At 59.2% G+C, this 17,022-nt stretch overlaps 1 protein-coding gene across 2 annotated transcripts in view; it reads right to left on the bottom strand.

Annotated features, from left to right (window-relative positions):
* The window catches only part of CXXC5 (CXXC finger protein 5), a 34,019-nt gene extending 17,315 nt beyond the window's left edge, over window positions 1-16,704 (bottom strand). The window contains exon 1 of one of the 2 annotated variants that reach the window (XM_068535990.1): window positions 16,154-16,704. The gene's annotated coding sequence lies outside the window, so the exon portion shown is untranslated. Of the gene's footprint in view, window positions 1-15,988; window positions 16,058-16,153 lie in introns of those variants that run through there. The other variant, XM_068535991.1, reaches the window with a different exon arrangement.
* Window positions 16,705-17,022: the final 318 nt, after the last annotated feature.

The raw sequence follows: 17,022 nt of genomic DNA, 5'->3' as shown, positions 1-17,022 counted from the left end.
GGAGCTGGGGCGGGTAGCGTCAGGCGAGGAGCTGGCTGGCGCTCCCCCCACCCGCCCGACAGGCAGTCAGGTGGCCTTGACAGCCTGGGTGCTCTGAAGGTCAGTGGCCAAGCCGGCTGAGCCAGCAGACTGGCACTGTCTCCTTCCCAGAAGCCCTGAGACCAAGACGGGGGGTGGGGGGTGGGGCGGTGGTGGTGCAGCAACCAAGAGGACAGCTGGTGGGTGTGGTAGGTCACCAGGGATCGAGTCTGTGCCAGGTGCTCTGTCCACACCATCTTGTTTTATTCTCCCAGCAGCCAAAAGAGGTAGGCACCATGGTCTTCCCATTTCACAGATGAGAACACTGAGGCTCAGAGCTGAGTTAAAGTCACCCAAGTTGTTGATGGTGAGACTAAAATCCAAGTTGGCCCATCTCTAGAGCCCACCTTGCTCCCCCTGGATCCCATGCTGACATGAGGTCTGCAGGAGCCCTAAGCCTAGGGCTTAGGTGACCTGGTGACCAGTTGCAGTTGCAGGGCCTGTGAGTGCATCTGTCTTGACTGTGACTTACCTCCATCTCAGAGAATGTGCAGGGCAGACTCTCAGTCATTTTACAGATGCAGAAACTGAGACCAGAAAGGGGAAGTAACTTGCCACACAGCACAGGGCCCCAAACCCAGACTTTCTGCCCCTCCGTTTAAGGCCAGCACCAACTTCCAGCAATATAAACCCGACTCAGTGACCTTTAGTGAGCCCTGACCCAGGGCCACGCTGTGCCTGGTGCTCTCTTTAGCTAACCAGCACACACTGATTGGGGCGGTGGGGGGTGTCACTGTGGCCCCTGTGTACAGAAGAGGAAGATAGCTCCAGCTCAAGGGCACTTTCTTAACTACTCCCTGCAGGGCTCTCCAGAGAGAGGAAAAGAGTCCCCAGGAAGGTGGGGGGTGGGGACGGGAGAGGTGTGTGACGCTGACCAGACCCCTAAGCAGCTCTCACAAGACTAGCAATTGACCTTCCCAGAACTTGTCTGCAAGGAGATCCCTGTAACCCTAAGGAGCATCAATCTGCTCCCCGGGGCATGCCCTGACTCCTACCCCACTCCCAGTGAATCATGTCTGCAGCAAACAAGGGCAACAGGGCTCACCCTCCCCAGGCTTAAGGGGTCAGCAGTCCCAAGGTTCTTGGGTCCAAGATAACAGAGGACCCTAGGAGAGTCATGGGGCTGGGCATAGGTGGGGAAGGGGATGGCCCAACTAAGAACATTACTCATCATGTGGATTATGGGAGATGGGTAGGAGTCCCCCAGAGGCACAGGTTCAGGCCATGAAAGGGTCCAAGTGGGGTTTGGAGTCAGGGTTCCTCTCCCACTCTGCAGCCTCCAGCTAGGCGACCTCAGACAAGGGGCTTGATCTTGCTGAGCCCATTCCCTGATCTGTGAAATGCCCACCATGACAGCCCCACCCCCACCAGGGTCTTAGAGAGGATGTATGTGAGGTTCTCAGTGCGGGGCCAGCATGCACAGGCGCTCAATAAGTGAGAGCTGTGTTGTTATTTTTACTGTCATCATCAGCCAACACGAGAGTGAGTGTCAAGGACAGCTCAAGCCAGGAGTGCTGGGTAATCCAGGTTGCAGCCCCAGTTCTGCCACTGTTTGCCTTTGAGTCTGAGCCAATCCCTTATGCCTCAGTTTTCCCAGCCTGAAACAGAACATTCCCTGCCCTGTCCTCTTACCTGCAGGAACACGGGGAGGTCTGAAGGCTACAAAGAGGGCAGCACTCAGCTGTCCTTTTCTGGTCACAGGAATAACCCACCTCTACTTCCTGACAACCTTTCCTCCTACCTCCCTGGCCCCCCAGCCCTGCCTGCTCTATGTCAGCACTTCTTCAAGCTCCCACAGTCCCAACAGCCCTTCCACAGGTGTATACTAAGCCCCTCACCGCCCTGCAAAGGCCACATTTGCCACCTGGAAGTCCCTGCTTGAGTCTAACTTGTGGCCTTGCTACCTATTGGGGGTTAGGGTACAGAAAAAGTCTTGGAACCATGGTTGGCTCTCTGTTTCCACCCATACTGTGAAGCCCCCAGGAATGTCCACCCAAGGACCCCGGGTTCCTCTGCCCTGGGTCCAATCTATTCCCAACCCTCCCCTTCTCTGTGGCCCCAAGCCCAGCCTCTCCACTCCCACACCCCAGCATTGTCATCTAAGAACAGTCCTAGAGAAGGGTAAATCCAAGACATTCTAATTAAGGAGTCCTTGCTGTGGGGTACTACTCCCAGAAAAATGCCAGCTTTGGTGGAGCAGACAGGTGGAGGGGAGGGCTGGACTCACCTGGAGATCCAACTGTGACGTGGTGAGAACCACACCCCACCACCTACTTCAGCTATAAGGGTCATACCCATTTTATAGGTGGCAAAAGTGAGGTCACAGAGGTTGGCACACTGGGCCATGATTTACACAGCAGGCAGTAATCAAGCTCCAAGTAACCAAGCCAGGTGTGGAGCCCAGGCCTGTCCAACTCCAGAGTCAATGGCTCAGGAGACATCCAGTCCTCCTTACTGGCCACTGTTGTTTGTTTTCTTCAGGATGCCTAGGCCCCTCTCTTCTCCTCGACCACTGACCAGGCCTTTATGGGGGAGACCTATGTGGCCAGGAGATGGGAGCCAACATGGGCCCGACCTGCCCCTTGACCTCTGCTAGGCTGTCTCAATCCTGTGGGCCCAGAATGATCTGCAGTCTGAGTGTTAGGTGACTGTGTCCAAAGCCCTTCATGACCATGAAGCCATCCCCATCAGACTCAGTTCTCTCATCTGAAAAATGATGTACTTTTCAGTGTATGAAAAATGGGTATGTCCCCAGTCCTGCTCACTCCAGGGAAGGCAGGCACCAGCCCCAACAGGCAGCAGAAACATAGAGACTCCCTGAGGGCATCCCTCTAACGCAGCAGCCCAGCCCTTCCTTGTACTCAGGCCAGATCTGTATCCATTTTGCAGGCCAGGGACTAAGAACCACGGGCTAAGTCCGAATTCTAAGTCTCAGGGTGCTGGCTGCAGGGCAGGAGGGGATGATGAGGAGCTTGGGAACCAAGAGGACAGAGGAAAGTGGGTGCCAGGGTGAGCAGGGAGTGTGAGCTGACAGACTCCTGAGGCGCAGCCCCCTAGGTCAAGGGAGTCTCGTTCCTCCCCAGTCTCTGGCACCCCCGATCTCCCAAGGACCCAGCTCCCTGAGTGGGGGGAGCAGCTGGCCACTTGGCGCTCCCAGGAAAATCGATTCTCCACGGCTTTCCTTCTCCAGCCTCTCCTCTTCCTAGCTCCTCTGCATCCCTCCCCCATCGACCCCCAACCGGCTCTGCCTGGACCAGAGATCCCCATACTGGAGGGCAAGTGGGTTTAACACTTCCATGCCCGAGACTTGGGCCTCCTCCCCCAGAGGGCCAGCCTGAGGGGTGGGAAAACACCTCCCTTCCCGTGCCCACCTTGTAGAATTCAGCTGACTCTACATGGCCGAGGGCTGGGCCTCTTTTGTGTGAGCCTACACAGGGGCCTTTGAGTGAATGGAGCCTCAACCGTGCTGCGAGTGCGCGTGTGTGTGCCAGGCTTGGTGCGGTCAGCGGCCCTGGTCCAACTCTCCGCACCATCTGGGTGAGCTGTGGCCGGAGGACGATGGCCTGAGGCCGTGACAGGATGGAGCAGACATACAATTGCCTTAATGGAGCCGTGTCCCAGGGGCCCAGCACGCCCACGTGTGACTCTGTTTATCCATTCGCCTCTGCGCATGCCAGTGTGCGGGTGCGCCAGAGGCTGGGGCCATGAGTGTGACAGAGAGCGTGCTTCTGGAGTGTGCACAGTGAATATGACTGGGCCGTGCCCGTGGGGGTCAGCCGTGTGTGCTGGGTCATGTGAAACGATGTGTGCTGAGTGACCGTCTGTCCCAAGCGTGCACCCCCAGGGGTGCCGTGCGGGGCGTGCGTGAGTACGCGCTGCCTGCCAGGCCGCAGGGCCTCGTGGGGCTGCTGGGGACGGGGTGACTCACGTCTCCTGAGCTCATCCCGCCGCCAGCCCGCCTAGCTCACCCTGCTCTGCTGGGCTCATGCCGCCAGCACAAGGGAGGGGGTGGGGGGGGAGGCTCAGGCAGACGCGGCAGGGAGGCCAGCTTGATAAATAACCTGCTGCTTCCCCAGGCCTCTGAGAAGGGGAGGCTGCATCATGGGGAGAAGGGGAGAAGCGGGGGGGGGGGGGGGGGGGTGGAGGCAGCCCTGGCCCCCACAGCCCAGGCTACGGCTCCGGTTCCTGTTTCATCGAAACCTGAGCTGGGAAAAGCCTATCGGGTCATCTTGCTGTCCTGCCGGCCGCCAGGCCCAGGCAAGCTGCCCCTCAGGGGACAAGCCCGCAGCCTGGCCGCCCAGCCGGTGGGTGGGTGGGTGGGGGGAGGATATTTCTGTCCAGACTAAATGCAGCTCTAGGCCTCTGTCTGCCCCCCCACCAACAGCTGCTCCCAGGGGCCCCCTGGCTCTGCAGGACTGACTAAATATACCCCCCACCCTAGCAACCCCCAATGTTCACCTCTTCCCAATGACCCCACCCTCACGAGGGTAGGGAGAAGGCCGGGGAGCCCACGGTGTGACCCTGGGCCAGTGTATGTCCCTCTCTGGGCTCTCAGCTAGGAAACATCAAGTATTACTCAGCTCTAGGCCCTGACCTGCCTAACAGGAACTATCGGAGAGAAGACAAAGGTGACTAAATTGGGGTCTTTGTCCAGGGAGGCAGGGGCTGAGGTCCCCTCCTTCAAAATGACTCCAGCCTGCTTCAGCAAAAGAAAGCCTGGGGGAGCCCTCCCCAGCACCCCAAGTACCTTTAGGCTTATAAACATGGCCCCCTTCACCCTGCCTATTCCTTGCCCAGGCTGGGCAATACCAGGCTCCTCCGACCTGCCTCAGCCGGACCCTGGCCAGGAAACAAGTCGTGCCAGGCTTTGGGTGGGGGGAGCATGACAGCTGCTATTTCCTGCAGGCCACAGTTGGGCACAACCCGGATTCCTGCCTGGCTCCACACTCCACCAGACAGCCTCTCCCAGGCTCCGGCCCTCAACAGGGCACCCCTTCCCCAGTGTCAGCACCGTCATCAGCCGGGGTCCCGGTCCCACTCCTCCCACTCTACTGATTCAGGCAGGAAGAAGGTGCCGGATGCACCTTCTGGCCTGGGCTGGGGAGAATGGTGGTCTCTGCAGGGTTCAACAGGCGGGGGAGGCAGCCCCAGCTTCCCTCCTCCTGCCTGCCTGCCCACCCGGCTGCTTCCCCCAGCCCCACACGCACCAAATTCCCCACATGCCTGTCTGTCTCTGACAGCTCGCGCAAATACTTGGCTGCACGAGCACCCGCTGTTCTGAGCCCGCTGCGCCTCCTCCCCTGCCTTCCCCCGGGGGCTCTGCAGACGCAGCCAGGAATGGGAGGGGGGCCAGAGCCAAGAAGCTTGGTGGGCAGTAGGGGGAGTGAAGGCGGGAGGAACCAGTCTCAATTCCGAAGCACCAGCCCCGGCCCCCAGGCCTGGGGGAACTGAGGGACTTGGGAGGCCACCATGAGCCAGCCCTGGCTGGGCGGCAGCTGCTGACGCCCCCGCTGCCCCCCGGAACCTCCCAGGAGGACCTTCCGGAGGCCTCCCACTCGCCTCAGCCGATGAAACAGCATCTGCCGCTCCTGCAGTGGCAGCTCAGGACAGGGCGGAGGGCACCGTGAGGCCCCCGGGGAAGGCTTTGAAATCTGGACTATGGCCCGGCCCCTCCTCGCAGCCCGGCCCGCCACCACAGGCCCAGCCCCAGAGCGTGGGGGGGCTGTGTTCCAGCCCTCCTGCAGTGTGAGGGGCACACCTGCCCAGCTGCCAGGCCTGGGACGTCTCCATCCGACTGGCTGGGGGCCTTGTTTGCCCCAACTATCCTCCTTCCTGCTTGCCTCGCCTCCCTCCCGGGGGACCAGTGGAGGAAACACTTCCTGAGAACAGCTGGGATTTTCCGCTGGACATTGCGCCTCGCTGGCCAGCCCCTTATCTCCCCCCACCGGCACCACACTCATTCCTTCTCCCAGAGTCACCCCTTTAGCCAAATCATACGCCCACCCCGCAGCCAAGGACACCCCTCCTCTCCCCACTACTTGCCTCAGCATCCCCAGTACCCAGCACATATCCAGGCACAGAGCAGACAATGAATGAATGACCTCATGGAATGACACGCTCCATTTTGCAGATGGGTATACCGAGGCCAGGAGAGAGCCCAGTGAGCTAGGTCTCCCATCCAGGGTTCTTCCTGAAGGAGACTCTGTCTGCAGGGCCCTTCTCTATCATTTCCCACCTGCCACACTTTCTGCCCCAGGAACCCATTCAGCCTCCCAGGCTACTGGAGGCATTAGGACGACTCCAAGCAGAACTTCTCAGTGCTCTGGGTCCAAATGCCCAGCTGGCTATTCAGTACTCCTCGCCCAACTCTCCCACAGCATAAGGGTGGTCTTAAAAAGAATCCCAACCGTATTGTCCTTGTGACGCTAGACTGTGGGGTAAAGCCTCCTCTCCCCATTGCACAGATGGGGCTGCTGAGGCCCCCAGGGGAGGGGGGAGCTGCAGGCAGCCGTGAATCAGAGGGGGAGCTGGGAAGCCGCCCGGCCCTGCCGGCTGTCGCTGGAAGCAACAGCCTGCATTTCCTCCTCACACTGGTGCCTTGGGGAAGCGTGGGCAGCGGGCGGGCAGGCACTGCCGTGAGGACCCCTCCTGTGCCTGCAGGCCAGCCGCATCCCCGTGCTGCCTGACTGGGCCCACACAGCCCACTCCCCGAGCCGGCTTCATCTACAAAGAGGGGTAGACCAGAGGCAGAACTGGGTTTCTGTCTAAGGTATGTACTCATGTCACTTGAGGGCACCACAGGGAAGCCCCTCCCCTCAGATCCTCAATGTTCCTAGCATCAAACAAGATTGAAACATGACCATTCATGCATCCTTCCAGCAGTAAAGCCCGTGGTTCTGTGATTCTGGAATCCCAACACGACAAGAATCCTGACAAGAATCCCTCAGCTCCAAGCATTCTATGATTTTAGACTCCTGTGACTTAAAATTCTAGGCCACCAAGAACGGACGCTGCCTGGAAGAAAGGGGGCCAAGCCCGCTCCTACCTGCTGCTATGCGCCCAGCTAACCAATTTCCTATCTAGCTTTGGGGGAGGTGGGTCAGGCAGGAGAGGGGCTGGGCTCTCCCATCAGGGTCAACAGGAAATGGACGTGAGGCTGTGGGGCGGGCGTGGGGGTCATAAGCCTGGGGATACAGCTGGTCTAGTCCTGGAGGACAGGCCACCACCTCGTGGCACACACAGCCACTGACGCTGCAGCTGTCAGGAAGCCCAGCCCTTGCCAGAGCAAAAGTGGGTGGGTAGGGGTTTGTGAGCCTGCACCCTCACCCTGTAGCTCAGAGGGAGGACGGGCGTCAGGTCAGGGCTGGTCTCCCTGCTTCTCAGGTTCCAAGCCAAGCTCCACGCTTCATCTTCCTGTCTTCACCACCCACTGCTTCCTCCTTCCCACCACAGTCCCTTCACCTCTCAGGCTCCCAGGCCAGCTGGCAGCCAGCCAGGGCAAGGTTCCCAAGCCCATTTGATGGATGGAATAACTGAGGTCCAGGGAGAAGACATGACCTGCCCCAAGGGCTCAGCCTCAGCAGCCTACGGGTCTCTGGCTGCATCTCTCAGCCCTGCCCCCCAAGCTCACTTTCCAGAATCCTCTACAGGGCCAGTGGGTTTCCACAGACCATTCTGATCACCAGCATAAGCACATCTCCCATTCTGGTGTCCCTTGAGAACACTCAATTCCACAGCCAATCACCTGGTCATTCATTAATTCATTCTTTCATTCACCCAACTAGCCAATCAGCCCATCTTCCCACCAGATGCCAGGCCCCTTGCCAGGAGTCTGGGGGCCTCAAGAAGGAAAGAGAGCACGGCCTGTATTCAGTAGGCATTTACGGAGTGCCTGCTGTGTGCCAGGCAGTGTGGACCACCACACAGAGACCAACCCTGGCTGTCATCTTGGTGTTTATAGCCAGTCAAGGGCTCAGCCAGGACCCAATCCCACTCGTCAGCGGCAAGTCCTGAGGCAAGTCATAAACTCTCCAGCCTCAGTTTCCTCATTTGTATATGGGAATGCTAACAGCACCCAAATCACTGGCCTACTGTGAGGATTCAAGGAAGTGAAGGCTAGAAAGCTGTTCACACAGTGCCTGCCCACAGGAAGGGCTTAGGATGGGTTAGCCATTGTCATCACCATTGTTACGACCTATTATGATCATTACAGTAATAATTGGGGGACAGCAGTTGATTAGAGCAGCAGCTAAAGCTCTTCAAACACTTAGCTGGTGCCAGGCACTGGGGGTACAGGAAGGAATCACTGCCACATCCCATTGCAAGGCTGGCAAGGAGCGGGCTCAGTAAATCCCATAAGCATCTGATGAATGAGAGACTCAATGACAAGAGGCATGGCCCTGCCTCCAAGGAAGGTACACTCCATCATGTGTTCATGTGTGCTGCACATGTATGTGCAAGAACTTAGTTATGCATATGAATGCGTCTACATGGGAAACCTGGGAGGTCCAGCAGGTTACGTGGGAAGCGGGGTAGCAGTGAACAGAACGCAGCTGCTGACGCCAGCTCAGGCCCCCCACCCTACCCTACCCAGCCCCTGGCAGTGATCATAGCAGAGCCGAGGGGATCATGGCAAAAGCAAGGACCAGGCCCGGTAGGGAGAGGCCCGGGAAGATGCTTTGCATAGTTCTGACCACCAGATTACAGGCCTAGGCTAGGCCCCTAGGTGGAGGTGTGGAGGCTGCCAGGTGCTGTCCCACACGAATCAGGCCCCAGCGCCTGCACTTCATGCCTGTCCTGGCACGGCACGTGAGGGTTCCTGCTGGCAGACGGGGCAAGTCCAAGGAGGTCAAGGGAGGTCATGGGGAAGAGAGAGAACAGTGGGCCCAAGGGCCATGTGGGGTCTGCTGGACAGGGGAGGGTGGGTACAGGGCTCCCCCGGGGCCACCGGGCAGGCCTGGCTCTGCCCTGCTGGGGCCAGCAGCTGGAGGGAAGTAAATATAGCGCGGGGCGTCCCGGCCACATTCCTGGGAGGCCAGTACAGCCCGCCTGCCCGCTGCTCTAGGCAGAGTGCAGCAGCCAGGGCCCAGAACTGCCACTGCCCTCTTCCCAAACAAACAGAAAAATAAATAAAACCAGCTCTCATGGCCAGCACAGCTGGGGGGAGGGGGCAGGAAGGGGTGGACCCAGGAGGGGGGGCAGACAGGCGCACCAGTTGCTGCGGTTTCTGTTCTGCTGGGAAGGAGGAGGCCAACAAAAGAGGAAAATGGAGGGAAAGGGCAGGGAGATAGTCAGAGACGGGAGAGGAGGGGAGAGAATGCGCAGGAGAGATGGAGGGCGTGACAGGCAGAGGTGCAGGGGAGGCAGGTCAGGAGGGACAGGGATGGTGTCAGGGCTGGTTGGGTGAAGGCAGAGGCAGCCTTGGGGTCAGTAATTCAGCAATTCAGCGACACGGATGCCCCGGGCGGGGGGTGGGCAGCAGGCAGACAAAGGGGGCCTGTGCGCTGGGGCAGGGGGCCGGCTCCAAAGGCCATGAAATATTAAAGACCCTAGGCCAATGAGTGACAGAGGTCATAGAAATAAGGAGACTAGCCAGGGAGATAGAGGGACCCTGAAGCAGACGCCCTCCCAAACCCGTGCCTGTCGCCCTCCATCACCTCCTGAGCAGAGCCAGTCTCCCCCAGCTCTCCTCCTGCTGTGGCTGCTTTCTGTCTTTCCATCCAGACGGAGGACAGGCTGAGGGTGGGAGGGACCGTAGGGATTAGTGATGGCAGGGGACCTTTGCGGTTCCCTCTTCCCTCTGGCTGATCTGCACGCAGCCGGCCTTCCAGAGCTGCCAGCCACCCTAGTAAGAGGGCCAGGAGGCCTGTCAGCACAGCCGCTGCCACAGGCGCCTCCTGGGGAAGAAGGGGGTAGACATCCAGCTTCCCCTTTACAGAAAAAAAATCAGCCAAGCCACCACTTTCCACAGAGACAAGCGGGAGGGAAGGCCATGCCTCACAGCTCAGCTGAGCCAGCGAGTAAACGGGCAAGCAAGCCAGCAGGTCATCCCCTAGCCCTCCTACCCACCCAGGTCCCATTATCAGCCTCATGACCTTGGCCAGTCCCCTTGTCCCTGAGCCTGTGCCTTCACCAGCTGCACCCCACCCAGGCTTGGTGTGAGGAAAGAAATAAGAGGACAAGTAATACTTTGAAAACCTGCAGGGGCAGCTGGGGCCAAGCAACTGCATGCAGATAATCCTGTGAGGTCAGACCCATTATCGGTCCCATTTTACAGATGGGGAAGAGAAATCCAGAGAGGCAAAGTGATGTACCCAAGGTCATACACCTGGTAATCAGCAGAATGGAGACAGAAATGCTAACCATGAGCCACGTGTTCTTTTTTCCTTTTCACTGGGGGATATGAAGTCCTCATCACCATAAAAGCCAACTTTTATTGAATGCTGACTGTGGGTTAGCCACTGGTGCTGGGCACTGCACAGCCATCCCTGTGTTAATCTGAAAATAGCCTTGTGAAGCAGGCACTCTTATTATCCCATTTCAGGGATAAGGAAACTGAGGATCATAGAAAGAACACATACGGACCAAAGGTCATATATCCAGCTAGGCAGTGACATGGCCAGGATTTGGAGCCAGCTCTGACTCCTGAGCCAGTGGTCAAATACACTTGCCCAGGCAAGGTCAAGGCAGGGGGTTAGGAGGACCCAGTAGGGGGGAGCTCAGTGATCCTACTGGTGCCTGGAACAGCCAACAAGAAAAGGTCAAAAACAAGGTCACAACTGCTATGCCAGGGGTCGTCAGCAACTGCTCTGGGAGCAGGAGATGGGCAGAGCCTGTGGGGACCCAGAGTGAGGGCACTGCCTAGGGGCCTGGCCAGAGTGATCTGCCTGGTCTACCCAGAGCTCACGTACCAGATTACACAAGCCCCTTCCCCCAGCATGGGGATACTGAGGCTGGTCCCAAAAGCCCTGTCCTGTTGGTCCCCAGGGCTGCAACCAGCACCCCAGGGCCAGTGTGCCAGGAACTAATCACCCCCACCTCCAGAGCCCTCAGTGCTGGCAGAAGAGGGGGCAAGATCCCCTCCCTCCCTCCCAGGCCCTGTGAGCCCAGAGGGAGGCCAGCATCAGAGGCAGGAAATGAAGAAGAATTTGCGATCTAATTGAGCTGGCGGGGGATTAGGCGGCAGAATGCAATTACAGGGGCTGGAGCAGGGCCAGGGGCACTGACACCCCGAGATGTGGCCTGGCCCAGGTGACTGGGCCTAGCCAGTCTCTGGCCAGAGACACCCTATGGGGGGAGTGGGCGGGGAGGGGGAGACAGGTGGGCAAAGATTGAGGCCAGACAGCTCTTCAGCACACACAGGACTACAGGGTTCCAGCTCCATGAAACACCCAGAAACAAGAAGTTTTCCTGAGAATTCTCCCCCAGGGAACAGTCCTGTGGACTCTCCCATGGGGAGCAGGAAGATAGGAACACACGCTCTCACAGGCTCCACTCATGCATGTACACACATGTGTTCATGCTCCCAGGAAAGCCCTGCAGATCCATGTTCACTTGCAGGGGGACAGACTCCCAACCTGCAGACACACAGCAATGGCCCTTTGCTGCCAATGGCTCCAGCAAAGGGGGGAAAAACACAAAACAGAAAAATAAACCCATGACCTTAAAATCCTTTTATTCCCATAATCACAGGCTGCCATCGCCGTGGATACGTGCTGTCACCCCGGCCCCAGCCTGTCTCCCTCCATGGCTTCCAAAACTCCCAGCAGGCAGGCAGATGGGGAGGCTGCCCAGTTACTGCCAGGGAGGGCAGGGGAGGGGAAAGACTGGGTGGGAGAGGTTCAACATTACACACACTCACACACTCAGGGCCTCAATCAGGGAGGGAGAGACTCAGAAAGAAAAAGGAACATAGACACCAGCCACCAAAGACAGACATAGACCATTGTCAGCACAGCTCAGATATGCCACTCCCAGAGTCACACACACTTTCTCAATTCAGATACACCACTCAGGGAGCGAGACACTCCGATATTTACAAGCATATATAAAACACACAGATATACACAAATCATGAACACACCCTCTCCAAAATTCTAAGCACACAGAACTCACAATATACACATTCCTAGATTTACAGGGACAAATCCAACTTTCAGATATAGGCTCTCAGGTTCACAAACACACAGGTATATATGCGATGCATACACAAACTCCTAGATCCACAGACACATGTCCTGATTCACAAATATACATATGCTCAGACCCCCACACCCCAAGATAGACAGACACACATTCAACACACAGAGTCACAGATAAACACGTCTTGAGTCATTAGCACACAAACCACCCAGATTCCCACATCTCATACCAACAGACTAGACCCACATAGCCTCATCCAGCAGCTGACACTGCCTCTGACTTTAGGGGACAGGTGGAATGGTTGGAGATTCCTGGGTCTTTGACGGGGCAGTCCTTTCTTATTGCCCGCAGCCTGGGAGGTGGGCTCAGAGTTGGGGGGAATAAAGGGGGAAGTAAGAGAAAGCAAAAAAAACTTGAGTGGGATATTCTTGTTGGGCAGTAGCGCGTGAGTAACTGGGGAGGCTTTTTGTGGTCTGGTGAGTTCCAGCTATGAGCGAGAGTTTAACTATTAATACACTTAATCAAGGGCACTTCACACACACACACACACACACACGCACACCCATACAACCACACACACAGGCTAGGATGGGACCAGGTGGTGGGGGGTAAGAGAGGTAGAGCCCCAGGAAAAAAAATGGGAAAGCCCCATTCAGGGCCCCAGGGGGTAGGGAAAGAGGGCGGAGTTTCTACCCTGGGCCTGCCTCCAGAGCAGAGGCAGAGTCAGTGATTCACTTCTGCACTCCCAGAAGGGTGGGGCTTGACACACAGTAGGTGCTCAATAAATACACACTACACAATGAATGAATAAGTAAATTATATATAAAGAGTGGACAATAATAATAACAACAGTAATAATAAGTGAGCCCCACCCCATCCTTGGTCAGTTAAGGCATGCTTCAGAACACCGTGCTTGGGGAGCTAGTTCTGACTTCATGATCACCCCACCAAAGGCTCTAAGAAAGTAGGCCTGGGTCTGGCTCATCAGTATCCCACCATTCCTCCACCCTATCCTGCACCCTGGAAAGTCAGCTGACCTCAGCCCAGCCTACACCCCTCCCTCCCAGAGAGACCCCCATCTCCATTCCACTCTCCCATGAATAACTAGATGAGGTCCTAAAGAAGTTGGGGTATTTAATTCCCAGAGACTTGATCCTTTATCCAGATGCAACGCTGCCCCCCACACTCCCATAAGCCTCAGCTTCACATCTGCCAAATGGGTAGAAGGTAGGCAAGAAGCTGGAAAGAGGCAGCAAGAGTCAGGGGCCACAGTAGGAACCCATAGAACACAGGTTTGAGCTGGCCTGGGCCCTGGATGCAGAATCCTCCCCTCCCCTTCCCTTCCCCCACCCAGCCTAGCCCTGCCGGGTGGACATTCCAGGCCTCACGTGATAAAGACGAGGCCGCTGGCCCACGGGTAAGTCAACAGGCTCTGTCGGGGGAGAGATAGGAGGCCCTGGCCAGGGTCACCTGCTGAGCCGGGAAAACAGCCGGGCCCAAATACACACATAAATAAGGCGCCAACGGACAGCCAGTCAGCCAAGGGTCTGTCTTCTGCAGAGGAACCTCTGCCCCCACCTTGGAAAGGGAGGTGGCGTGGGAGAGGGAGGTGCAAGGCTAGCTCCTGCTTCCCTGGGAGAGCCCCAGGTCCTGCCAGGATTGGAGGTGGGTATGTGGGGGCGGTGGGCTTCTACCGAGACCCCCAGGGCTGACTGAAAACTCAGAGGCCAACCTCCCTCAGCTGTTCCCACCCCTTCCCAGGGCAAAAATCACCCCCTCTCCCTCCTCCCCAAGGAGAGAGGACAATTTCCGTTCTGGGAAGGGGGTGACAGCTGCAGAGCGGGCCACTACCCACTCCCCCCCCCCCAAGCTCTTGCTTGAGTCTCATCCAGAGAAACTGCTAAATCAACACTACGCAGTAGTAGGTAGCGCTGGCCTCAGTCTCCCCGCATCGCTCTCAAAAAGGGGTTTGGGAGGAGGCTTCGGGTCTCAGTTCCCGGGTTTCCTAAGACGGTTGGCACCTACGGTACGAGGATCTTTCGGGAGGGGGTTCAGGGCAAGCTTAGGCCAGCACGCCCCCTAAAAACATCTAATTTAAATGCTCTCAGTTACATGGACAGCCATCCCCCGGCCCCCCCGCCTCCCGCCCCCGCGGGCCAGGGCAGCTGAGGTGGCGCCGGGCGTTCAAATAGCGCTCCAAACAAGTCCGCAGCGACCGCGCACGCAGCCCCCGCCAGGCGGCCTCAGCGGAAAACTTGAAAGGGACTCTGTTTGCCGGCCGCCCTGGGGCGGCTCCGGCGGGGGCGAGGGCCGAACCAACGTACACGCCCCCTCCCCAGCGCTTCCTGCGCAAACGCGGAGAGGCGGGGGGGCCGGGCCCACCACAAAACCTAGGACTCCGAACAGCGCCCGCGGCGCAGGCAAAGGCGGAGGTCAAGAGGCTGGCTCGCCAGAACCCCCCCCCTTCAGCCCCTTCTATCCGAAGACGCGACTCTCAGACCACCCAGGGTCCAGGGGGCAAAGTAGGGCGCGGCTGCCAACCCTTCAGACCCCCGTCGCAGGAGACAAGAGGAGGGAGCAAGTCTTCCCGAATGAGTCGCTACAGAACCCCCCAAATCTGCAAGGTTCCTCCTTGCAGCCCGTGGCACCAGCCCAACTCCGCGCACCCCTTCCGATTCCTGAAGGGGGGGGCGGTGGGAGACCAAAAAGCGATCTTGCTCCCTCATTGGGCGCTTCAGCTCTTCTGACAGGTCCCGGAGGCGGCCCCCCCATTTAAAAACTGGGGTCACTCACTTTCTGTTGATCCTACAAATAAACAAAGCCAGGCGCACCCCGCACTCCCCGCCGGAAAGCAGCCCATTACGGGCGAGGACAACTTCCCCCAGCAAGAAAATTAACACATTCTTCTCGCGGCGGTTCGGCCCCTCGCTCTGGGAAAGAAGAGAGGAGGGGGCTCAGGGCCAAACTTCACGGGTAAATTTGGGGCCAGAGCAGCGAAGCAGGCGCCTGGGACACCCGCCTCCCACAGCTCCGCAGCTAGAGGAACACCCCCATTCTCCCTCCCTGGCTTTGCATGCTGCTTGGCCACGCGGGGCTCAGGAGACATCCTGAAAGACTCCCTAAGGCTAGGGAGGAAGGGAGAAAGAGGCCGCGGGGAGCAGTGGTGGTCGGGGGTGATACTTTGACGGAAAAAAAAAAAAAAGGTCAAACTTGGTCAGCCCGCCAGGCACCCCGCGGACAGCGGGGGCGAGGAGCCGCAGGGGAAATGTAGAAGTGGCCACCGCCCCCTCCAAGTGGAGGGGGAGACTCAGCCACGCGTCGTCCTGGGCATTAGAGCAGTAATGCCCCCAAAACACAGGGCTGCGAATGGGGTCTGTTGGGGGGAGTGCGCGCTGGAGATCTCCAATCAGCCGCCCCCGCAGGCGGAGCGCCCGCCCAACACCGAGAGGTGAGGACACGGGCTCCCGCCGCCCCTGTGCCCTCAAGCGCGAGTACTTGGGGAGGGGTCCGTACCCCTCAGGGAGAGCCCCGACCCCAATCCATGGCGCCCAAGCCGCCGTCCCCGACCCTAAAACCCCTCTTTTTGTCTGAACTCAGTGATCTGCGACCGAGCTGACTGCGGCTTGGGGAGGCTTGAGTATAGAAGAGGCCATCGAGCGATCACCGGAGCTAGGGCTCCCAGCGTCCGGGGCTCCGAGGCTCAGACTACGGGCGCCCCCCGCCACACCCAAACACGGACCCCTCTTTTCCCGTCCCTGGCTCTCCGCACCTGAACTTCGGGGGAGCCCGCGCCGCCAAACTTTCCGCAGACTTGCAGCGAACTCCGGCCCCGGCCGCGCACCGGGCCCCGGGGGAGGAGAGGGAGGTAGGCGGGGAAGGGGAGGGGGCCGGCCTCCGGGGGGGGGTCGGGGGAGGGCCGTGGCCCGACACCTACCGGCTCTCAGAGTCGTCCAAGCCGCCACTGCCGCCGCCGCCGCGAGGCCGAGGGGGAGGGGAGGGGCGGGGAGCTGCGCTCCGCTCTGGGCACCGCCGCCGCGGTGCGCTCCGCTCCAGCCGCGCCGGCCGCCGTGCCCGGGTCCGGAGCCGGAGTCACGCCGCCGCGGCTGGTCTGAGGCGGGGAGGGGGGGGAGCCTGCAGCACCTGCCCCTCCTCCCCCTCCCCGCGGCCCAAATTAAAAAACAACAAAAAGCAACTAATCACCCCCAAGCGTAGCGCTGAGCGGCTGGCGGAGGGCGCAGCGTGAGGCGCCTGGACTCAGCAGGCAACGCGCATGGCTGGGCGCTGGGCTGGGCAGGGCAGGGCAGGGCAGGGACGCGGGGCCCGGCTTCGGGGAACAAGGTTCGGCCGCTCTTCTCTCTCGGCTCGGGCGCCTGCTCTCGCCGCCGCCGCCGCCTCTGCTGCCGCCTCTACATCCCCGCTCAGGCTCCACCGCCTCTGCCGCCGCCGCCGCCGCGCGCCCGCCCGGGCAGGAGCTCTGAACGCTGCCCGGGGGCTGCCGGCAAAACCCGGACCGGACTCAAAGCTCCCTCCTCCTTCCTCCCCCCCCCCACCTCGGCTCCCCTCCCTCCTCCCTCCGCCTCCCTCCCGATGCAGCTCTGGCCACTTGGACGCCGCAGGCTCTGAGGCCGGAGCCGCAGCCACTGCGCCTCAAGCTCCCCGCGCTCTGACGAGGTCGGCCCAGGCTGAGCTCCCCAGCGCGCCCCGTCTTCATCTCTTTTTCTGTAACTTTACAAAAAATGAGAGGACCTCTCCCGTTCTGTGAGGAGTGCCTGGGCTTGGAGACGCACCTTATGGGGAAATCCG

This window comes from Eschrichtius robustus, chromosome 2 (assembly GCF_028021215.1).
Source record: "Eschrichtius robustus isolate mEscRob2 chromosome 2, mEscRob2.pri, whole genome shotgun sequence".
In the NCBI taxonomy this organism is placed as follows: domain Eukaryota; kingdom Metazoa; phylum Chordata; class Mammalia; order Artiodactyla; family Eschrichtiidae; genus Eschrichtius; species Eschrichtius robustus.
The sequence above is the reverse complement of the archived record's forward strand: the minus strand, read 5'-3'. Positions and strand labels throughout refer to the sequence as shown.